This window comes from Eubalaena glacialis, chromosome 6 (genome assembly GCF_028564815.1).
Source record: "Eubalaena glacialis isolate mEubGla1 chromosome 6, mEubGla1.1.hap2.+ XY, whole genome shotgun sequence".
In the NCBI taxonomy this organism is placed as follows: domain Eukaryota; kingdom Metazoa; phylum Chordata; class Mammalia; order Artiodactyla; family Balaenidae; genus Eubalaena; species Eubalaena glacialis.
In genome coordinates this window covers 129620927-129645441 of record NC_083721.1, presented here as the reverse complement: position 1 = coordinate 129645441, position 24515 = coordinate 129620927, and the positions used below count along the sequence as shown (strand labels likewise).

At 43.7% G+C, this 24515-nt stretch overlaps 1 non-coding gene across 1 annotated transcript; it reads right to left on the bottom strand.

Annotated features, from left to right (window-relative positions):
* Positions 1–654: 654 nt before the first annotated feature.
* LOC133094198 (U6 spliceosomal RNA) lies at positions 655–761 on the bottom strand. Its single transcript, XR_009701411.1, has one exon. It is a non-coding gene; the product is annotated as a U6 spliceosomal RNA (small nuclear RNA).
* Between the last annotated feature and the right edge of the window lie 23754 nt (positions 762–24515).

The following is a 24515-nucleotide window of genomic DNA, read 5'->3' as shown; positions in this document are numbered from 1 at the left end:
ACTTATTCAACTGAAAAATAATTATAACTGGGGGTGCTTCTGGACTGCTGGCCATGTTCTTGCCTTGACCTGGGTGATAGTGGCAAGGGTGTTTATTTTATACCTAGTTGTTAAGTTGAACATGTAAGTTTTAAATAATTCTCTGTGTGTATGATATGTTTCATAATTTAAAAAAATGTTTTTAAAAGGAAAAAAAAAAAAGAGAATCTGCCTGCCAATGCAGGGACATGGGTTCGATCCCTGGTTCGGGAAGATCCCACATGGCACAGAGCAGCTAAGCCCTTGAGCCACAACTACTGAGCCCATGCGCCACAACTACTGAAGCCCGTGTGCCTAGAGCCCGTGCTCCACAACAAAGACAAGCTACCGCAATGAGAAGCCCGTGCACCACAATGAGGAGTAGCCCCCACTCGCTGCAACTAGAGAAAGCCCGTGCGCAGCAACAGAGACCCAACGTAGCCAAAAAAAAAAAAAATTAAAAAAATAAATAAATAAATTAATTAATTAATTAAAAAATGAAAAAAATAAAAAAGAAGGTATATGTGTGTGTGTATATATATAACTGAATCACTTTGCTGTATAAAAGATATTAACACTACTTTGTAAATCAACTATATTTTTATTTATTTATTTATTTATTTTTTCTTTTTTTTAAAAAATATGGAACGCTTCACGAATTTGCCTGTCATCCTTGCGCAGGGGCCATGCTAATCTTCTCTGTATCGTTCCAATTTTAGTATATGTGTTGCCGAAGCGAGCACTCAACTATATTTTTTTTTAAAAATTCATTAAAATCAAAAGAACAAGGCCTGTTGTGTCTACAGAATGTGCCCAGAATCTATTTTCTTCTCTTCACCGCTTAGTGACCGTTGTGTTCGTGTTGAACAACTGCAGTGATGGACTAACTGGTCTTCCTGCTTCTACTCTTGTCCTGCTGTAGATCACTCTCCCCAGAGCAGCCAGAGCCATCTTTCAGGGTCAAGCCCATCCCACTATTGTTCTGCTCATAACCCTCCAAAGGCTCCCACAGAACTTCTGATACATTTCAAACTTCTCACCACAGTGCGCGAGGCTCTGCATGATATGGCTCCAGCCTTCCTCTCCAGCCACACGTCTTATTGCTCTCCCCCTCAGCCACATGGCCTCACCTGCTCCTTCAGTGTGCCGAGTTTGTTCCTGCCTTAGAGCCATGGGATTTGTTGTTAGCAATGCTTAAAATGCTTTGTGAAGATTTCTTCATGGCTGGCTCCTTAGTATTTAGAACTTAACTCAGTACTATCGCTCCCTAATGAAACACCTCCAAACTCAGTGGCTTCAGAACAGCAGTTATCTATTTTGCTTATTATCTGTCTGTAATATGGGTAGGGCTTGATGAGGAAGATGCATTTTTGTTCCACATGGCAACAGCTGGGGCAAATCAACCGAGATCTGAGGATCTGCTTCAAAGAGGGCCCACTTCCATGGCTGGCACACTGGGGCTGGCAGTCGTCTGTCAGTTAAACCAGGGTTGAAGGCAAGGGACCTTGGTTGTTCAAGGGGTCCCAAGAGAGTCAGGTGGAAGCTGTGATGTCTTTTATGACCCAGCCTAAGAAGTCACGTAGCATCACTTCTATTGTACTTTATTAATTTTGCAAGTCGAAACACCTGTCCAGGGACTTCCCTGGCGGTCCAGCAGTTAAGACTCCGGGCTTCCACTGCAGGGAGTGCAGGTTCCATCCCTGGTCAGGGAACTAAGATCCCACACGCTGCGCGGCCAAAAAGTAAATAAATAAAGAAATATTTTTAAAAAACCCAAACAAAAAGAAACACCTGTGCAAGTTCAAGTGGAGGAAACACAGGCTCTACCACTTGAAGGGGGAGTGGCAGGCTTCTGCAACAGCACACAGAAATAGGAATATTGCTTTTCTGGATGATTCTCTCTGCCACAGCTACCTCCTCAATGCAGCCTTCCCTGACAGCCCGATATAAATTCGCTCCTCCTCCTCACCCCAAAGAGTCATTCTTTACCATTTCAGTCTCTGGCTTATTCACAGCAAGTTAAGTTCTCTTGCCCATTTATTTGTTCACTTGCCGCCTGTTGCAAGAATATAGTCCCACCTCCCGCCCGCTCCTCCAAGAGCAGGATCCTTGCATGAAGGGAAGCCAGACCACAGGCTGTTGCACTAGGTTCTGGCAGTTGCAGTGGGAGAGGTGAAGGTTATTTAGAGATATGTAAAGGTGGAGACACTGGTATTTGTGACAGACTGGCTGTGTGGGGTGAAGGGGGAAGGGAGGACCCTGGATTGCTGGTCCATCTCAGAGCGAGGAATACCATGGCACTGAAGGTGTGCATGGCTTAGGACTGCCTGGCAGAGGCCACGCTGAGCGCTGCATTACTGGGGGTAAGTGGTGTTAACGTGTGTGGAGAGTCTGGTTGGATGGTCACCATACCCCTTTCTTGACCTTCCCAAGAGTCCAGGCCCATCTCCCAGCTCTCTTCCAGTTAGGTACGGGCCAGCTGAAGTTATGGCCAAAGAAATGTAAGTGGCAGCTGAAGTATGCCACTGTAAGGCATGGTATTAAAAGCCATCCCGCAACATCCTGCCCCCTTCTCCTTCCTTACAGGAGGAGTGTGAACCAGGCAGCATCACAGATGGGAGAGGCCTGGGTTCCTGAATGACGGGTAGAGTCGAGAACCACCTCTTCACAACCTCTTGTTTGGTTCATGACACAAGAGTTTTGAAGAGAAAAGGACAGTTGTAGAGTATCCCCACGTACAGGATTTATCTCAATGTTTCTTCATGTTGTTATTGAACTTCCTCCTCTATTCCTTGCATTTCCTGCAAATGGAAAGTCAGCTCTGTAGCTTGATTCGATTCAGGTTAACATTTTTTAGTAAGAAGTATTTCAAAGTAAATGTTGTACTTTATATTGCATCCTATCAGGAGAGACATCAACGTCTGGGGTCCCACCTTGGGCGATGTTATGTTTGAAGACTGAGCTTAGGTGGTGGTTGCAGATTTCTCCATCATAAAGTCACTTCCCCCTTTTGCAATGAGTATGTAAACTATGGGGTAACCTTTGGTCACCATTGTGACATCCTGTTCCTGAACAATATTTCACCTAATATTTTTAGCATCCACTGTGGTTCCTTCCCTCAACCGTTTATATTTAGTATTTTTCCAGCATTTCTTGAGCAACTTACTATGTACTGTGCCCTCTTCCAAGGGTTTTACCTGTATTTTCTTTAATCATCACCATAACCCTATGAGATAACTTTATTTTCTCCATTTTATAAATGAGGAAACTGAGGCATAGAGAGGTGTATTAGTTTCCTATTGCTGCTGTAACAAAACTCCACAAACTCAGTGGCTTAAAACAACACATTTATTATCTTAGCATTCTGGAGGTCAGAAGTTTGAAATGGATCTCACTGGACTAAAATCAAGGTGCAGGCAGGGCTGCTTTACTTCTGGAGGATCTAGGGAAACATCTGTTTCCTGACCTTGTCCAGCTTTTAGTGGCTGCCTGCATTGCTTGCCTTATGGTCCCCTTCCAGCTTCAAAGCCAGCAATGGTGGGTCGAGTTCTTATCATGTAACATCGCTCCGATCTTGCTTCTATTGTCACATCTCTTCTGACTCTGACTGTATCTCACTTCAGTCTCCCTCATCCATTTTTAAGGACCCTTGTGATTACACTGGACCTACCTGCATAACCCAGAACAACTTCTGTATCTTAAGGCCAGCTGATTAGTCCACCTTAATTCCACCTGCAACCTTAATTCTCCTTTGCTGTATAACCTAATATAGTCACAGTTTCTGGAGATTAGGACATGGACATCTTTGGAGGGGCCGTTATTCTGGCTACCACAGAAGGTAACTTGCTTTGTTCACACAGCAAGTAAGTAGCAGAGCTGGGATTTAGGCTCTGGAAGTCTGGTTCCAGGGCCCACATTTTTGATCCCTATGTTTTGCTTTTTAAAAAATTTTTTATCTTTACTGAAGTATAGTTGATTTGATCCCTATGTTATGCTTCCTATACAAATGTACTAAGTAACAGGTTTGAAATAGTTTATTATGATTTGCATAATCCCTCCAGCCACCCTTTTCCCCTGATTTCATAAGTTATCATGAAATTCTCTATTACATTCTGGCTTCCCACAGTATGCTATAATGTCTACATCCGGAGTCTGGGGCTAGCGGGCTTGGGTTCAAATCCTAGCTAGGTTATTTACTTGCTATATGATTTGGGCATGTTATTAAAGTTCTCTGTGCCCTAGTTTCCATAATGTAACATGGGAAATTAATGATACTTATTCTATAAGGATATTGTGAGGATAAAAAGAGTCATTATAATTAAAATGCTTACATAGCAAGTTCTATGTGTTACCTAGAATTGTTTATTACTTCTGCATATTCCTAAGAGATCACCTGGTCAGATCGGTTTTCTGGCCCTTATCTTTCATCTACAGTCATCAAGTGACACAGGGAACAGTCTTGTCACAAAAAACACAAAGCTTCAGTAGAAGACAAGTGGCCCTGTTACAGCGACCACCAGCACTGGTATGAAGAGCCAAGGCCAAATTTTCTTTGAGTGAGCACCAGAGTAAATTTGATCTCTTTTCTAAAAAAAAATCTGTCAACTTTTATAGTTTGGAGAATACTGACATATTTGCAGCATTGGCTTTTTTTGTCATTAAAAAAAAATTTTTTTTAAATACACTTTATTTTTTAGAGCAGTTGTAGACTTACATACAAATTGAGGAGGTAGTACAGAGAGTTCCCATATACCCAACTTCCTCTACTATTAACGTCTTATGTTAATCTGGTACATTTGTTCCAATTAATGAACCAATATTGATAAATAATCATTAATCATTAACTATGCTTTATTCAGATTTCCTTAATTTTTACCTAATGTCCTTTTTCTGATCCAAGATCCCATTACACTGAGTTACACTGAGTTATCATGTCTAAGGCTCCTCTTGGCTGTGAGAATTTCTCCTTGGTTTTGATGACCTTGACGATTTTGAGGAGCATGAGTCCCTTTTGTACAATGTTTTTCTGTTGGAATTTGTCTGGTGTTTTTCTCGTGGTTAGACTGGAGTTATGGGTTCTTGCGAGGAAGACCACAAAGATAAAGTCCAATATTCATTGTATCATATGAAGGTGCACACTATCAACATGAGTTATCTCTGTTGATACTGACCTTGATCACCTGGCTGAGGTCGTGTCTGTCAGGTTTCTCCATTGGAAAGTTACTCTTTCCCCCCTTTCCACACTGTGCTCCTTGGAAGGAAACCACTATGCCCAACACACACTTAAGGACTGGGGAATTATGCTCTAGCTCCTTGACGAATGACTTAGTTTCCTAGGGTTTTGTAACGAAGTACCACAAATGGGTGACTTTAAGTGACAGAAATTTATTCTCCCACATGTTCTCACTGAAGCCTCTAGGGGAGAATTTGCTCCATGCCTCTCTCCTGGCATCAGGTGCTGCTGGCGACCCTTGGCATTGCCAGGCTTGTAGATGCATCACTCCAGTCTGCCTCCACTGGCACACAGTGTTCTCCCCCTGTTGTCTTTGTGGCCTTCTCTTCTTCTGATACGAACACCAGTTACATTGGATTGGGGCCCACCCTAATGACGTCATCTTAACTTGATTCCATCCGCAATACTCTTTCCAAAGAAGGTCACAGTCAGAAAGTCTGGGGTTTAGGACTTTAAAATATCTTTTTGGGGGACACAATTCAACCCATAACACAGGGGAATATCTATATAAATTATCTGGAATTCTTCTGCAAAGGGAGATTTATCACTTCTTTCCTATTTATGTATTTATTTTATTTATTTTATTTTTATTTTTTATTGAAGTATAGTCGATTTACAATGCTGTGTTAGTTTTAGGTGCACAGCAAAGTGATTCAGTTATACATATACATATAGCCATTCTTTCTCAGATTCTTTTCCCATATAGTTCACTACGGAGTATTGAGAAGAGTTCCCTGTTCTATACAGTAGGTCCTTGCTGATTATCTATTTTATATATAGTAGTGTGTGTATGTTAATCCCATACTCCTAATTTATCCCTCCCCCCCACTTTTCCCCTTTGGTAACCATAAATTTGTTTTCTAAATCTGTGAGTCTGTTTCTGTTTTGTAAATAAGTTCATTTGTATCAATTTTCTAGATTCCGCATGTAAGTGATATCATATGTTATTTGTCTTTGTCTGACTTACTTCACTTAATAAGATAATCTCTAGGTCCATCCATGTTGCTTCAAATGACATTATTTCATTCTTTTTTTATGGCTGAATAATATTCCATTGTTTATTTATACACCACATCTTCTTTACCAATTCATCTGTTGATAGACATTTAGGTTGCTTCCATGTCCTGGCTATTGCAAATAGAGCTGCTATGAACATTGGGGTGCATATATCTTTTCAAATTATGGTTTACTCCAGATATATGCCCAGGAGTGGGATTGCTGGATCATACGGTAGTTCTATTTTTAGTTTTTTAAGGAACCTCCATACTGTTCTCCGTAGTGGAGAATATTTACATTCCCACCAACAGTATAGGAGGGTTCCCTTTTCTCCACACCCTCTCCAGCATTTATTATTTGTATTCTTTTTGATGATGGCCATTCCAACCGGTGTGAGGTGATACCTCATTGTAGTTTTGATTTGCATTTTTCTAATAATTAGTGATGTTGAACATCTTTTCATGTGCGTTTTTGGCCATCTGTATGTCTTCTTTTGAGAAATGTCTATTTAGATCTTCTGCCCATTTTTTTGTTTTTTTCTGCCCATTTTTTGATTGGGTTTTTTATTTTTTTGATACTGAGCTGCATGAGCTGTTTGTGTAACCCAGCAGAACCCTATGGGTCTTTCCCGGGACAGGCCTTCCCCCATATCCTCTGCTTTAGCTCCTCTCTAAAGTACCTAGATAACAGTATTTGATGCACATTTCCTGAGTTGTTTTACAGATGTGAAAACCCCCCATTAAATGGAAGATGTTAACTACCTGATGACCATGAGCACATAGCCTCCTGGAGCCTAAGGACTGATAAGGTTAACCCCTGTGACACTGCCTGGTTACCTCACCATCAGCCAATCAGAGAAGTGTGTAGCAGCTGATCACTTACCCTGGGACCCCCACTCCCTCACCTGGCTTTTACAAATGCTTTGCTGAAACCCTTCAGAGAGCTCGGGGCTTTTTAGGGCATGAGCCACCCGTCTCCTTTCATGGTCCTGCAATAAACCTTTCTCTGCTCCAAACTCTGACATTTGGTTTGTTTGGCCTCACTGTGCACCGGGTACATGAACTTGCACTAACATTTGTATATTTTGGAGATTTATCCCTTGTTAATCACTTTGTTTGCAAATATTTTCTCCCATTCTGTGGGTTTTCTTTTTGTTTTGTTTATGGTTTCCTTTGCTGTGCAAAAGTTTTTAAGTTTAATTAGGTCCCATTTGTTTATTTTTATTTTTATTTTCGTTATTCTAGGAGGTGGTTCCAAAAAGATATTGCTGCTATTTGTGTCAAAGAGTGTTCTGCCTATGTTTTCCTCTAGGAGTTTTATAGTATCCAGTCTTATATTTAGGTCTTTAATCCATTTTGAGTTTATTTTTGTTTATGGTGTTAGAGAATGTTCTGATTTCATTCTTTCACATGTATCTGTCCACTTATTGAAGAGACTGTCTTTTCTCCATTGTATATTCTTGCCTCCTTTGTTTTAGAGTAATTGACCATAAGTGTGTGGGTTTATTTCTGGGCTTTCTTTTTTTTTTTTTAATTTTTATTTATTTTTTTATTTTTTTATTTTTTGCTGCATTGGGTCTTCGTTGCTGTGTGCAGGCTTTCTCTAGTTGCGGCGAGCGGGGGCTACTCTTCTTTGCGCTGCACGGGCTTCTCATTGCGGTGTTTTCTCTTGTTGCAGAGTACGGGCTCTAGGTGCATGGGCTTTTGTAGTTGTGGTACATGGGCTCAGCAGTTGTGGCTCGCAGGCTCTAGAGCACAGGCTCAGTAGTTGTGGCATCCAGGATTAGTTGCTCCGCGGCATGTGGGATCTTCCTGGGCCAGGGCTCAAACCCATGTCCCCTGCATTGGAAGGCAGATTCTTAACCACTGTGCCACCAGGGAAGCCCCCTATTTCTGGGCTTTCTATCCTGTTCCATTGATCTATATTTCTGTATTTCTGTTTTTGTGCCAGTATCATACTCTTTTTTTTTTTCTTTGGCCACACCATGCAGCTTGCAGGATCTCAGTTTCCCAACCTTGGATTTAACTCTGGGCCACTGCAGTGAAAGCCTGGGATCCTAACCACTAGGCCACTGGGGAACTAGTACCATACTTTTTGATGACTGTAACTTTGTAGTATAGTCTGAAGCCAGGGAGTCTGAGTCCTCCAGCTCCATATAGATATATTCTTTTCCATTATAGTTTACTATAGGATATTGAGTATAGTTCCCTGTGCTATACAGTAGGACCTTGTTGTTTATCTATCTTATATATAATAGTTTGTATCTTCTAATTCCAAACTCCTAATTTATCCCTCCCCCCCATCTTTCCCCTTTGGTAACCGTAAGTTTGTTTTCTATGTCTGTGAGTCTGTTTCTGTTTTGTAAATTAGTTCATTTGTATCATATTTTAGACTCTACCTATAAGTGATATCATATGGTATTTGTCTTTCTATGTCTGACTTAATTCACTTAGTGTGATAATCTCTAGGCCCATCCATGTTTATTTATTTATGTAATCATTTATTTATATCAGTATGAACTGCCACCTTGCTATAACTGTTTATTGGCTCCAGAAGTTGTTCTGGGATTTTCCACATGAACAATCATGTCATCTGTAACTCCTTCCCAATCAGCATATCTTTTATTTCCTTCTCTTGTGTTACAGTAGCTAGGACTGCAAGTACAATATTGATCAAGAGTGTTGAGAAAAGACATCCTTGCTTTGTACCCAATTATCGGGGGAAAACATCCAGTTTCTCACTGTTAAGTATGATGTTAGATGAAGGTTTTTTTGTTTTGTTTTGTTTTATTTGTCCATTTGGACAATCTCTGTCTTTTAATCTGTGTATTTAGCCCACTTACATTTTTAAACTATTTTAAAAATATACTTTATTTTTTAGGGCAGTCTTATGCTTACCGCAAAAACTGAGCAGAAAGCAGAGAGTTCCCAGATATTTTCCCCAGTTTGTGGCTTGCCTTCTCATTTGATTGAGACAATTCACATTTAAAGTGATTATTGGGGGGAAATTCCCTGGCTGTGCAGTGGTTAGGATTCCACGCTCCCACTACAGGGGTCACGGGTTCGATCCCTGGTTGGGGAACTAAGATCCACAAGCCTCACGGCACGGTCAAAATAAAAAAATAAAATAAAGTGATTATTGGTATCATCAGATTAATATCCACCATGCTGGTAACTGTGTTTTCTTTGTTGTACCTGTTCTTTATTTCTTTCCTCTCCTCTTCTTTCTACCGTTTTCTTTTTTTTATATAAATTTATTTATTTTATTATTTTTGGCTGCGTTGGGCCTTCGTTGCTGCATGCGGGCTTTCTCTAGTTGTGGCGAGCAGGGACTACTCTTTGTTGCAGTGTGCTCGGTGGCTTCTCTTGTTGTGGAGCACGGGCTCTAGGCGCGAGGGCTTCAGTACTTGTGGCGCATGGGCTCAGTAGTTGTGGCTCGCGGGCTCTAGAGCGCAGGCTCAGTAGTTGTGGCACACGGGCTTAGTTGCTTCGCAGCATGTGGGATCTTCTCGGACCAGGGCTCGAACCCGTGTCCCCTGCATTGGCAGGCGGATTCTTAACCACTGCACCACCAGGGAATTCCCTACTATCTGGTTTTAATTGAGCATTTATATAATTCCATTTTAAACTTTATCTCTTTTTGAAGAAAAGTTTTGCTGCTATTAGTTACGTTAGTGATTCTGAACTGACAGTGATTTTGTTCCCTAGGTGACATGTGCCAGCGTCTGGAGATATTTTTGGTTGTCACAACTGTGGGAGGGCTACTGGTATCTAGTAAGTGGAGGCCAGTGATGCTGTTAAACATCCTACAATGCAAAGTTCTATCTATCTCCCACAGCAAAGAATAGTCTGATCCAAAATTGCAGCAGTGTGGCTATTGGCAAACAATGAATTAGGTAAAAAGAACCAATGTATATTAGTCAGGAAAGGCTGGGTTAAGGTTATAAAAAGGATCCCAAGAACCTTATTGACTTGGATCGACTTATTTCAAGGAAGCAATCTTACCAATGTGCCTGGAAGTGGGGAACTGGAATTATTTGATGAAGAGCACTAATGATTATCGCACAATAATACAGGCTTTTTCCTTTGGTTGCCGAGAAGCTCAGAACTATGTTTTATACACAATAGCAATAACGTTTGTGTTTGTTGTCTTCCAAGAAGTAGATGCCAAGATGAGGTTAGACCCCAAGAGATTCACTGGGAAAAGACCTGAGAGGGGACCAGTTAGGAAGCTGGAGGAAGAGGCTGGGAGAGCATCAGGCTGTGTGGAGGAGAGGGGAGGAGGGGGAAGTGTAGACACGAAGTCTCAGAGGGCAGTGCACTTCTAAAAAAGTTCTGGCTCTGCTGGTGAGGAGTCCTTGAGCTGAAGTTGCCTGTCAGAAGAGTCCCATGTCTCCAGGGTACAGGCCCACCTTGGGGTCCCCGTTGTGCTCAGCCACTGACTGTGAGCGGCCTGAGGGAAGTCGTGATGGTCAAACACACTCCCGCAGATGGAGATATGAGAGGCACAGTCTCATGGCCACTTCACTGTACAAATTCTCTTCTCCACAGGTCCAGGGAGCAGCTCCTGCTTGGCTCCTGAAGGTCTCTCTTTCTGAGGGGAGACAGAAGGAGCTTACTGGACAGTCCCCATTCATGCATCTGATCTCTTGGTTACAACTGGTACTTATCCTCTCTCTGCTCCACTACTTACTCTAAATTTCACTCACCCTCATTGGTCACCTCTGCAAGTTGTAGCTTACCTGGTGGTATGACTCTTGTTACTTGTGGACTAAGAATGCTACTTGCCATATCAGCAAACAAAGGATGTTGGCCATCAAGCCATCAGCCACTACAGCTGCCCCCAACGGCACACCCTGAGGGGACTGGGGATGGGAAGAACAGGATACGTGCCCTACATAGCTAAGGTGCATATCAAAGGAATGATTTCAAAGAGCCCTGACTCTTGCATCTTCCCATACATGGAAAAGCGCTAAATTAACTTGGTGTCTGGTTTTCTTTATCTGATTTTTGTTGCAAAACTCCTATATATCCTGGTTCCTCCTCTCCTTCTTCGGAACAGTCCCTAGAGCTATCTGAGAGGCAGCCTGCCGGGCTTGAAGTCCTCATAAGGTCTGCCAAATAAAACATAACTCTCAACTTTTAGGCTGAGAATTTTTGCAGTTTTTTCAGTCAATATAATCATAACCATCCGAGGCCGGGGTTGCTACACGTGTCCATTCACAGGGAGTACCAAGGGGCACTGATGTGGATCATGTGGGCTCCCACCCCCTCACCCCCGTCACAGTGGAAAAGCAGTTCTACCTCCATCGGCTCAGCAGGGTCAAGTTCTCTTGCCAGTGTGTTGACTCCTCTCATCGGCAGGACCCTGAGGAGGAGCTGTGGCTTGTAGTTCAGTGGGACCCTGCTTGTGCTACCCTGGCTAGAGCACAGCCCCTTTGGGGGCCAGAACCTTCAGCCATGCAGAGCTGAGTTGCAGGCATGGGAAGTACAAAAGTGGGTCCTGGGAGCGATGTTAATGGGGCCACTCCTGCTTTCCCGCTTTGGCTCCCAGACCCAGGAGGACTTCCTGGTCCACTGCAGATCACCTTCTCAGGCTTAGCTGGACTGTTGTCTCTTGGCAGCCTGCTCCCCAGTCTCACTTTGCAGCTTTCCTACCTTGTCTCTAAACTCAGTCTCCAGCTTGGATTAGTTTTGACTCCTCAGGTTGCCTCTAAGCTCCTGCCACCAGGTCCCTGGCTTCCTGCCTCATTGATTCCTCAAGGGCCAGGGCCAGCCCAGCAGGAGCTCAGGAAGCTCAGACTAGCATCTGCTTAAGATCTTAAGTCTAGTGTTACCAAATGGCTCCACAGACCTTTGCCCAGTCAAAATGTCCTGGGACAATACACAAAACAAGAATAGAGCAGACTTTTGGAGGAGGGACCCCAAATTGCTGAGATTATCTATCTTTCTAATTCTTGTTATGCTAATGCCTTGGTTAGAGTGAGGTATTTGATAGGATATACTGAGAGCCCTGCCAGGGCTGGTTGTTTTGTTTGTTGTTTGTTTTGAATGGGTAATTATTCACAGGGTTCAAAATCCAAGAGGCACAAAACAATATTTAGTGAAATGTTTCCCTACTACCTCTGTTTTTCATTCACCCTAGGTCCCCTTTCTAGGCAAAACAAACGTCTTCAGTTTTTCCAGATACCATAACGCACACGTTTATATTTGTTTACCCAGATGATAACACATTGTTCTGAACCTTGTGTGTATGGTTTTAAAAAATCTATTAGTGTATCTTAGAGATCATTTCATTCTATTTTTACTGTTGCTTTACTGTATGTGTGTGTGTGTGAATGTACCATAATTTATTTAACCAGTCTACCAATTGACGAGCATTTAGTTTTTTCCTAATCATTTGAGATTGCAAACAATGTGGCAAATAACTGTGTACATTTCAAGTATGTGAGTAGATCTGTAGAATCATTTCCTAGTGGAGGAATAGCTGGGTCGAAGGGTATTTACGTTTGTCATTTGAGAGACAACTGCTGAATCACCTTCCATAGAGATTGTATGAGTTAGCCTTCTGCCCTCAAGGTCTGTGTTACTTTACAGTTTTGCCAACATAAATCTTTGCCAATACGAAAGGATGAAACTAGTACCTCAATGTTGTTTTAATTTGTATTAATGTTAGCCATATGAAATTGCCGTGAATTTTAGGTAGAAATAATTGTTGACTATCACCAATTTTATGTAGTTTTATTTCTCTCATTGTAAGACTGAGAATATTTTAATCTTTTTTTTAAAGATTTTTTTTTGATGTGGACAATTTTTAAAGTCTTTATTGAATTTGTTACAATATTGCTTCTGTTTTATGATTTGGTTTATTGGCCGAGAAGCATATGGGATCTTAGCTCCCCGACCAGGGATTGAACCCGCACCCCCTGCATTGGAAGGCGAGGTCTTAACCACTGGACCGCCAGGAAAGTCCTGAGAATACTTTAATTTTTAAGAGTCATTTACCTATAATTTTCTTCTCAGAACTTCTGCCATTTTAAAATTTAGGGGTTGCTCTTTACCTATTTAGAGGATCTCTTTTTATATTAGAGAAATTAAGCTCTTCTTCTGTTATATGAATTTTAAAATATTTTCCCAGTTTGCTACTTGTCTTCTGAATTTGTTTACACAGGTTTTACAGGCAAGAATTAAATTTTTTAGGGGATTCCCTGGTGGTCCAGTGGTTAGGACTCAGCGTTTTCACTACTAAGGGCCTGGGTTCGATCGCTGTTCTGTTTGGGGAACTAAGATCCCACAAGCCACACGGCTAGACCAAAGAGAAATTAAAAAAAAAAAAAAAAAAAACTTTAAAAATTAAAATTTTAGGGCTTCCCTGGTGGCGCAGTGGTTGAGAGTCTGCCTGCCAGTGCAGGGGACACCGGTTCGAGCCCTGGTCTGGGAGGATCCCACGTGCCGCGGAGCAACTGGGCCCGTGAGCCACAACTACTGAGCCTGCGTGTCTGGAGCCTGTGCTCCGCAACAAGAGAGGCCGCGATAGTGAGAGGCCCGCGCACTGTGATGAGGAGTGGCCCCCGCTTGCCACAACTAGAGAAAGCCCTCGCACAGAAACGAAGACCCAACGCAGCCAAGAATAAATAAATAAATAAATTAAAAAAAAAAAAAAAAAAAAATTAAAATTTTAGGGCTTCCCTGGTGGTGCAGTGGTTAAGAATCCACCTGCCAATGCAGGGGACACGGGTTCGAGCCCTGGTCCAGGAAGATCCCACATGCCGAGGAGCAACTAAGCCCGTGCGCCACAACTACTGAAGCCCGCGTGCCTAGAGCCCATGCTCTGCAACAAGAGAAGCCACTGCAATGAGAATCCCGTGCAATGCAACGAAGAGTAGCCCCCGCTCGCCGCAACTAGAGAAAGCCCGCACACAGCAACAAAGACCCAAGGCAGCCAAAAATAAATAAATAAATAATTTTTTAAAAAAATCAAAATTTTAAAAATTTAGTTGAATTTATCAGTCTTTTGTTTTATGGAATGTGATTGAGGTCATAGTTAAAAATGCCTTTTTTTCCCCTCTAAGATTATATGAGAATTTTGTTGTGATTTCTTCTCATACTGGAGCACGTGTACTAGGTGAAATCAGTCATTTCAGGAATCGCTGCTCTGGGACTGAAAACTGCAGCAGCAAGGGATCTGCCTTGCTTCACTGAAAGTTTATGGACTTCAGGATATCGAGGGGAGAGGTTCTGGGTGTTTGGGATTGAGACGACCCTCTGCCAGGAGATGGGCTGGAGGCCAAGACTTACAGGAACCAGATAAGAAGCCTCAGAGGGTATGTATGGTGAGAAAGCCAGGGAGTCCTTGGGCTCGGCTAGCCATGAGAGGATCAGTGTGTCTTACTAGGCCACCTCCAAGCTTTCGTGTTTGTTCCAAATCTACCAGAACAAGCTGCTGCAGCCCAGCCCCGAGCACCAGCAGGGACAAGGGATGGGAGCCCTGGGGTCTGCACATTCAGCCTTCTCGCAGGCCCACAGAACTTGCCCTCCTGAGCTCTGACTTGGCATCACTCCAAGGGCTGCCCCATCACATTCTGTCCTTTCTGCTGTTTGTGAGGCTCAGAGTAACTGGTGCCCGTCTCATGGTCTCCCCCTTCCCTGGGGTGCTCTGTAAATACTTGTCCTGCCCTGTCCTGTACTGGGCACTGAGGGTGGAGAGAGGAACAGTGCAGAATCTGATGGGGTTCTGCCCCCAGGAGCTCACCACTATGAGAGCGCACCTCTCCCTGGGGTCCCCAGGGCAGCCGCCTCTCCCTCAAATTCTTCATGACTCCTGTTGTGAGGGCCTAGCTTTTTCTTTCTTTTCTTTTCTTTTTTCCAAATGAAGGAATATTTTACATTCAATAAAATGCACAAATCTTAAGAGTTTTCTGACTTTTGACAATGCACACACCCTTATAACCCAAATCCCAATCAAGACATGGAAACTTTCAGTCACCACAGAAAGTTCCCGGTTGACACTTCCAGTTACACCTCCCCAACCCTAACCCATTTGTCAGATTTCTATCGCCTTAGCTTAGTTTTGCCTGTTATAGAACTTAAAAAAATGGAACTCTTTTTGTTCTAGCTTCTTTCACTCAGAATAATAATTTTGAGATTCATTCATGTTGTTGCATATGAGCAGTTCATTCCTTTTTATTGTTGACTGGGAGATGTAAGTTCATAGTGGTGAACTCCTAGAGGAAGAATACCATTTTTTTTTTTTTTTAATTTACTTATTTTTATTATTTATTTTATTTTTTTGGCTGTGTTGGGTCTTTGTTTCTGTGCGAGGGCTTTCTCTAGTTGCGGCAAGTGGGGGCCACTCTTCATCGCGGTGCGCAGGCCTCTCACTATCGCGGCCTCTCTTGTTGCGGGGCACAGGCTCCAGACGCGCAGGCTCAGTAGCTGTGGCTCACGGGCCTAGTTGCTCCGCGGCATGTGGGATCTTCCCAGACCAGGGCTCGAACCTGTGTCCCCTGCATTGGCAGGCAGATTCTCAACCACTGCGCCACCTGGGAAGCCCCAAGAATACCATTTTTTAAAAGATTTTTTTTGATGTGGACCATTTTAAGGTCTTTATTGAATTTGTTACAATCGTGCTTCTGTTTTACGTTTTGTGGTATTTTTGGCCTTGAGGCATGTGGGATCTTAGCTCCCCGACCGGGGCTTGAACCTGCACCCCCTGCATTGGAAGGAGAAGTCTTAACCACTGGACCACCAGGGAAGTCCCAGGAACACCATTTTTATAGTTAAATAGTTATACCACAATCCATTTATCCACTTATCTGCTGATGGACATTTGAGTTGTTTCTAGTTTGGAGCTATTACAAATAGAGTTGCTATCAACATCTGTGTACAACATATAAGGACATATATTTTTATTTCTCTTGGGTAATACTTAGGAGTGGAGTTGCTAGGTATCTGCTTATGTGCATGTTTAACTTTATTAAAAACAAACAAACAGGGCTTCCTTGGTGGCACAGTGGTTAAGAGTCCGCCTGCCAATGCAGGGGCCACGGGTTTGAGCCCTGGTCATCCAGGAAGATCTCACGTGCCGCGGAGCAACTAAGCCCGTGCACCACAACTACTGAGCTTGCGCTGTAGAGCCTGCAAGTCACAGCTACTGAAGCCTGCGCACCACAACTACTGAGCCTGCACACCTAGAGCCCGTGCTCCGCAATAAGAGAATCCACTGCAATGAGAAGCCTGCACACCACAACGAAGAGTAGCCCCCGCTCACCGCAACTAGAGAAAGCCTACGCACTGCAACGATGACCCAACACAGAGAAAAATAAATAAATAAATAAATAAATAAATAAATAAATAAATAAATAAAAAACAGACAAACACAACCCTCCAAACTGTTTTCCAAAATGGTTGTGCCATTTTATACAACCACTGGTAGAGTGTATAAGTTGTAGTTGTACCAAATTTTTACAAATGTTTGGTGTTGTCAGTATTTTTAATTTTAGCCATTTTAATGGGTATAAAGTGGTATCTCATTGTTGTCATGTTGTGTTTTTAACTCAATGCATCTTGGAGATTTTTCCACGTCAGCACATATAGATCTGCTTCTTTAACTTTAATGGCTGCTCAAGCTTTCACGGGATGGATGCATCATAATTTATTTAACTAATCCTCTGTTGATGGACAATAATGTTCTTTCTATCTTTGACAATGCTGCCACAGACCTTCTTGTTGATGAGTCTTTGTGCAAATGTGCAAGTATACCTTTAGGATAAGCTCCTAGAAGTAGAATAGCTGGGTCAAAAGATATGTGCGTTTTAAAATTTTGATTGATATTGACTGACTATTCAAGTAACATGGCAAAATAGCTCTTATCAGAGGAACAGAGACCCCCAAAGACAAGTCTTCCCCAGTCCTCCATGACACACATTCCAGCATACCATGAGACTCACCACTTTCTGACATTTGGTCTGACTTGCTGATATGATGTCTCTCGTTGGCACAATCTTTCTTTTTTTTTAAAAAAATTTTATCTATTTATTTATTTGGCTGAGTTGCAGCATGCGGGATCTTTAGTTGCAGCATGCGGGATCTAGTTCCCTGACCAGGGATCTAACGCAGGCCCCCTGCATTGGGAGCATGGAGTCTTAACCGCTGGACCACCACAGAAGTCCCAGCACAATCTTTCTAAAATTACATTTTCTTCTATAGAATGGATGCACTATAATCTGCTTAGTCATCTCCCTATTGTTGGATATTTACTGAGGTTGCTCTAATCTGGAGCTATGTGGCTAATCCTGCAGAGAGCATTTTAGTGAACAGGTCAGTTTGCACTTTTGTGCAAACAGTTGCCTAAGCAAATAATAATAGCTAACATGTATCAAACACTGGCAATCAGCCAGGCCCTGCTCTAAACCACTTGAGATGTATTTTCTCAAAAATCTTATGAGTTAGGTAATATTATTATTAGCTTAATGTTACTGATGTGAAAGCTCAGGCACAGGTGAATAATATTTTCAGGGTCCTAGACCTGATAAGAGTTGCTGCTGGAGTTAAAACCCAGTCAGTCTAGTTCCAACCACTGGTCCTGACCACCATGCTGAGATGCCTGGCCTGGAGTCCCAGACTGAGAATTTGGTTCAAAGGGTGCCCACATTTAAGAGTGAGATGCTGTCAAATTACTTTCCAAGAAGGCTGTTTCATTCTCTGATCCTACCAGAGCGACCACGAAGGCCTCTTTTTCCTCCAAGGACTATGTCTTCTTCATTTCCATATCCTGGGTTTTGGGGACATAGAAATGAAATACACCCAGCATAAGGTCTACCATAAAGAAGGTAGGGTGCCTGAGGACTGCTCAGAAATGGTCGGATGGATGCATGGATGAAATGGGGCAGACAGGTGTGACCTAGGTCACATCAGAGGGGCCATTGCCCAGTGTGGGCTCCTGCCTTGAGAACTCATTCATTTAACACAAGTGTGAAGTGTTCCTTATTACCTCAGACAGCTGCTTGGCTGCCCTCGGCCCCTCCTTTAGGTATCTGCTGAAGTGTCTCCCTCAGATAAGAGAGGCCTTCTGTAATCATCCTGTATAAAATAAGAAACCCCACCTCACCCTAGGTCTCCGTCTCCTTATCCCTCTTACTCCGCTTTTTCTCCATAGCACCTATCCCCTTCTGACACCTATTTACTAGTTTTTAACACTTCTATTTTGTTTATTGCCTATCTTCCTTGTCTCCCTTCCCCGCTTCCACAACAGAATATTAACCTCACAAGGGTAGTGGCTTTGTCTGTTTCGATCACTCATTTATCATCAGTGCCGAGGACATTTCCTGGCCTTAGCAGGCTTTCAATCAATTTTTGGTGAATATGGCACTTATTCTTCTCTGTTCGAGGAGCTGGAGCTGCAGCAGCCAGTGGGACAGAGGACCTGCCCTCAGGGCCCGACAGGAATCCTGCCCGGGGTTAGGAGCCCGGAGAGGGTCTCCGCCGCTGGGCTCAAGGTCACTGGCGCGTTTCTAAGGAAATCTGAAAAGGGCAGCAAGTGCTCTCAAGGGGCGCGGCCTGCCTGCCCCACAGCGCCCTCTGGCGGCCTCCCTGAGGCCGGAGCGGGCGCCGCGCGGGGCTGCGGAGGGACCTCCCTACCGCCGGCGCGTTGGAAAGCCCTGGACCTCCCGGGCCCGCTTCCTCCGGACTTTGAGACGCTTCTGCTTTTGCCCCCCGCGGGAAGAGGAAGGAGGGCTGGGGAAGGGCGAAGCGCGGGGCCGGCGGGGAAGCGGGAGGGAGGTCGGGGTCTTGCGCCTTCTTCGACCGCGTCATCCGCAAGAAGTGTTTTTTCGGTCTTCCCTGGTGGCGCAGTGGTTAAGAATCCGCCTGCCAATGGAAGGGACATGGGTTCGAGCCCCGGCCCGGGAAGATCCCACATGCCATGGAGCAACTAAGCCCCTGCGCCACAACTACTGAGCCCATGGGCCACAACTACTGAAGCCTGCGCGCCTAGAGCCCGTGCTCCGCAACAAGAGAAACCACGACAATGAGAAGCCCGCGCACCGCAAGGAAGACCCAACACAGCCAAAAATAAATAAATAAATAAATAAATAAATAAAGTTTTTAAAAAAGGAAAAAAAGAAGTGTTTTTTCAAGTGCGAGGTCTCCTCATTTTGGGACAGCCTTGCTTTTCCCTCGGCCCCCCTCCGGTCTTATCTTCCGCTCCTTCCCCCGCCCCCCACCCCGGGAGGCGAGGGGCTGCGAGGTCAGAAGGCGGAGGTGAGGGCCGTGCCAGTGTCCTCCCTGGGACCTGACGTCCCTCGGCCCTGTCCAAGGGCTTTGAGGTCAAGGGAGGCGGTGCCTCTGTGTTTGGGATCGAGCTCCACGGTCTGCGGGCACTAGGCGCGTCCCCTCGGGCACGATTTGGTGGAAGCCCTGCCCCACGAACTATTGGGAGGGAAGAGCCGGCGGCCACCCCAGCCGAGGTCAGGACGCCACCTGGCGGTCGCAGCCTGCGTCCCGCAGCCCAGGTGCGCCTTGTGGGCTATTTGGTCAGAGGGATCCTGGTTGGGGTGTCTCTTCCCAGGCCCTGCCCTTAACGCAGGATCCGCGGGTCCATTTCACTTAGTGGTTGGGGTCCTGGATCATTGGAACTGGGCACGTTAAGGTGGGATCAAGTTTTGGATTGCTGAGGAATGACAAAAACAGGATGGTTCCTTTTGGTGTTGGCACTCTAGTTTCCTGCCTTCGTGGATGGTGTGAGGGCTCCAAGTGAGCCTCCCTCCCCTCTACACTGTCTCCTGTCCCCCATCTGTATTGTTCTTTTTTTGTTTTTAATAGTTACTTTTATTTACCTACATGTTTCTAGTATTTTGTACTCTTCTTTCCTTTGGTATCTCTGATTCTCCCCCACTGCCACGGGCCTGTGGAATCTTAGTTCCACGACCAAGGATGGAACCCGTGCCCCCTGCAGTGGAAGCACGGAGTCCTAACCACTGGACCGCCAGGCAAGTCCTTATATTGTTCTTCTTATTCTAGTTTTGACAAGGCATGTATGATTATAAAAGGAATGCACAATCATTGTTAAAAGAAAAAAAAAACGGAGAAAATATCTTATGGTTTCTGTTAGAAGTCCTCCCCTTCAATGGAACGTAGGTCTGTGCTCCCTGGAAGTGCAAGGTTGCTGGTTCTCTTTCCTAGATCCTGGCAGGACTGTTAAGGCAGGGTCAGCATTCCCTTCCTCATTTTGGTAGGGCTGGTCCACCCACCTCCAGGGCTGGAAACGACATTGGAGGCAGCTCTAGAACTGGAGGACTCTGGGGGCAGTCAGAGGGGAGGCAAGGGGCATCCCTCAAGGTTTCTCACTGTTCTCTTTTTCTTTTTGCATAACTTGATTACTTTTTTTTTTTTTTGTCCTTGTCAGGTTCTTGCCTACTCAAAGACAGTTTTATTTTATTGAAGTAGGTTTACCTTGACATATTAGTAGCCACTCATACCATGGGTGAGCCCTTTTCTCAGTTGATCTGAGTTGCTCACAAAGGGCCACATCAATGATGGGCCAGTATCCCAGATCTGGGGTGGCAGAGGCCAAGTTTGTGGCCCACTCTCCCGGTTTAGTCAGGGGTGTCCAGTCCCAGAAGTCCAGGTTCCAATAGTACCAAAGTTATGCTCATTTTCTAGCTTACATAGTACAAAATTGTATTTATTTGTTCCTAATAAACACCTGAAAATACCAGTTCAACAATTCTGCCCAGAAAATGCTCCAAAACACAGGCGTCCTCTTTCAAAGAGCTGACAACCTATGTATGTCACGTGATTTATTCAGGAGCCCGTGGGTGGACAGGGTGGGGACAAGTCTGGGTGGAGAAGGTGATGTTTCCAGAGATTTCTGCTCATATGAGGCCTCAGGTCATTGTCTAGTCTGGTGGTTCCCAGGTTTTGGAAACCAGTGAAGTATCCCCTGTGGTTACTGGGGAAACAACATAGACTTGTCCACTGTTGCTTCGGCACATCAGGACATTAGCAAAAACAAATTCTATGATGGGTTCAGAAAAGGGATATTTTAACCCCAAGAGTTTTAAGAAAACTCAAAAAATGAAGTTTTTCTCGTTTCACCAAGGACTGGCGGAACAGGGCTCCCATATGCTCCTTGGGCATCTGGGAGCCCCGGCTGACTTCCTTCATAGGAGGCTAGCTGCCCTGAGCACTTGAGGTCTTGCTGACCTAGAAGGGACATCCATTTAGGGTGTAAGTCTCTGAAAACACAGACTCCACTGTATCAAACTTTCACCTGCCAGGTCTGCGGCAGGTCACCATCTCTGGAATCTGGGAACTTCGGGACAGGTGTCTGTCATTGCCCTCCCCACATTATTCTGCGGTTCTGACTGCCCCACTCAAAGGCTTGCTGGCTAAAGACAGGAACTGCCTCAGATCTGGCTGCTGGCTGCCCGGCACCGTGCCCAGCACTCAGCAGGTGCTCACCAAATGCTTATTGCCCGAATGAATTATACTCCATTTCACTCTTTTGTATTTCCAATTAAATAATTAAGGAAGTCCTCATTGTAAGCTACTTCAGAATGAGAGGGGAAATAGCTAATTTCATGCTGAGAGAGGAAATATATTTGCTAGTTTTCCCCACAGGCTATTTTATAGCTATTTGATTTCCTTTTAGGATGTATATTTTCTGTTGGGCAACCTACACTCCACAAAAGAGAGGAACTCATGCCTTTCACTGCTCCATTTTCTAGAACAGGGGTTCTCAGCCTCGCTGCACATTAGAATCAATTGGGAGAGGTTAAAATACTGATGCTCTGGGCTCCACCTCTGACCAACGGAATCAGAATCTCTGGGGACGGGGTCTGGGCTTTGTTTTTTGTTTGTTTTCTGGTCTTGTTTTTAAATTTTTATTTGTTTTAAAAATTATATTGGGCTTCCCTGGTGGCGCAGTGGATAAGAATCCGCCTGCCAATGCAGGGGACACGGGTTCGATCCCTGGTCTGGGAATATCCCACATGCCGCGGAGCAACTAAGCCCGTGTGCCACAACTACTGAGCCTGTGCTCCAGAGCCTGTGAGCCACAACTAGTGAGCCCGCGTGCCACAACTACTGAAGCCCACGTGCCTAGAGCCTGTGCTCCACAACAAAAGAAGCCACCGCAGTGAGAAGCCCACGCACCACAACAAAGAGTAGCCCCCGCTCTCCACAACTAGAGAAAGCCCGCGGGTAGCAGTGAAGACCCAACGCAACCAAAAATAAATAAACAAATAAATAATTTTTTAAAAATTATATTTATTTTGCTTTCTTTTTTTTAAATTGAAGTATAGTTGATTTACAACGTTTCAGGTGTACAGCAAAGTGATTCAGTTGTATATTCAGTTATATATGATATATATATTAATTCTTTTTCAGATTCTTTTCCATTATAGGTTATTACAAGATATTGAATATAGTTCCCTGTGCTATACAGTAGGTCGTTGTTGTTTATTTTATATATAATAGTGTGTCTTTTTTTTTTTTTAAACATCTTTATTGAAGTATAATTGCTTTACAATGGTGTGTTAGTTTCTGCTTTATAACAAAGTGAATCAGTTATGCATATACATATGTTCCCATATCTCTTCCCTCTTGCATCTCCCTCCCTCCCACCCTCCCTATCCCACCCCTCTAGGTGGTCACAAAGCACCGAGCTGATCTCCCTGTGCTATGCGGCTGCTTCCCACTAGCTATCTATTTTACATTTGGTAGTGTATATATGTCCATGACACTCTCTCACCCTGTCACATCTCACCCCTCCCCCTCCCCATATCCTCAAGTCCATTCTCTAGTAGGTCTGTGTCTTTATTCCCATCTTGCCACTAGGTTCTTCATGACCTTTTTTTTTTTCCCTTAGATTCCATATATATGTGTTAGCATACTGTATTTCTTTTTCTCTTTCTGACTTACTTCACTCTGTATGACAGACTCTAACTCCATCCACCTGATTACAAACACCTCCATTTCATTTCTTTTTATGGCTGAGTAATATTCCATTGTATATATGTGCCACATCTTCTTTATCCATTCATCCGATGATGGACACCTAGGTTGCTTCCATGTCCTGGCTATTGTAAACAGAGCTGCAATGAATATTTTGGTACATGACTCTTTCTGAATTATGGTTTTCTCAGGGTATATGCCCAGTAGTGGGATTGCTGGGTCGTATGGTAGTTCTATTTGTAGTTTTTTAAGGAACCTCCATACTGTTCTCCATAGTGGCTGTATCCATTTACATTCCCACCAACAGTGCAAGAGTGTTCCCTTTTCTCCACACCCTCTCCAGCATTTATTGTTTCTAGATTTTTTGATGATGGCCATTCTGACCGGTGTGAGATGATACCTCATTGTAGTTTTGATTTGCATTTCTCTAATGATTAATGATGTTGAGCATTCTTTCATGTGTCTGTTGGCAATCTGTATATCTTCTTTGGAGAAATGTCTATTTAGGTCTTCTGCCCATTTTTGGATTGGGTTGTTTGTTTTTTTGTTATTGAGCTGCATGAGCTGCTTGTAAATCTTGGAGATTAATCCTTTGTCAGTTGCTTCATTTGCAAATATTTTCTCCCATTCTGAGGGTTGTCTTTTGGTCTTGTTTATGGTTTCCTTTGCTGTGCAAAAGCTTTTAAGTTTCATTAGGTCCCATGTGTTTATTTGTGTTTTTATTTCCATTTCTCTAGGAGCTGGGTCAAAAAGGATCTTGCTGTGATTTATGTCATAGAGTGTTCTGCCTATGTTTTCCTCTAAGAGTTTGATAGTGTCTGGCCTTACACTTAGGTCTTTAATCCATTTTGAGTTTATTTTTGTGTATGGTGTCAGGGAGTGTTCTAATTTCATACTTTTACATGTACCTGTCCAATTTTCCCAGCACCACTTATTGAAGAGGCTGTCTTTTCTCCACTGTATATGCCTGCCTCCTTTATCAAAGATAAGGTGACCATATGTGCGTGGGCTTATCTCTGGGCTTTCTATCCTGTTCCATTGATCTATATTTCTGTTTTGGTGCCAGTACCAAACTGTCTTGATTACTGTAGCTTTGTAATATAGTCTGAAGTCAGGGAGCCTGATTCCTCCAGCTCCATTTTTCGTTCTCAAGATTGCTTTGGCTATTTGGGGTCTTTTGTGTTTCCATACAAATTGTGAAATTTTTTGTTCTAGTTCTGTGAAAAATGCCAGTGGTAGTTTGATAGGGATTGCATTGAATCTGTAGATTGCTTTGGGTAGCAGAGTCATTTTCACAATGTTGATTCTTCCAA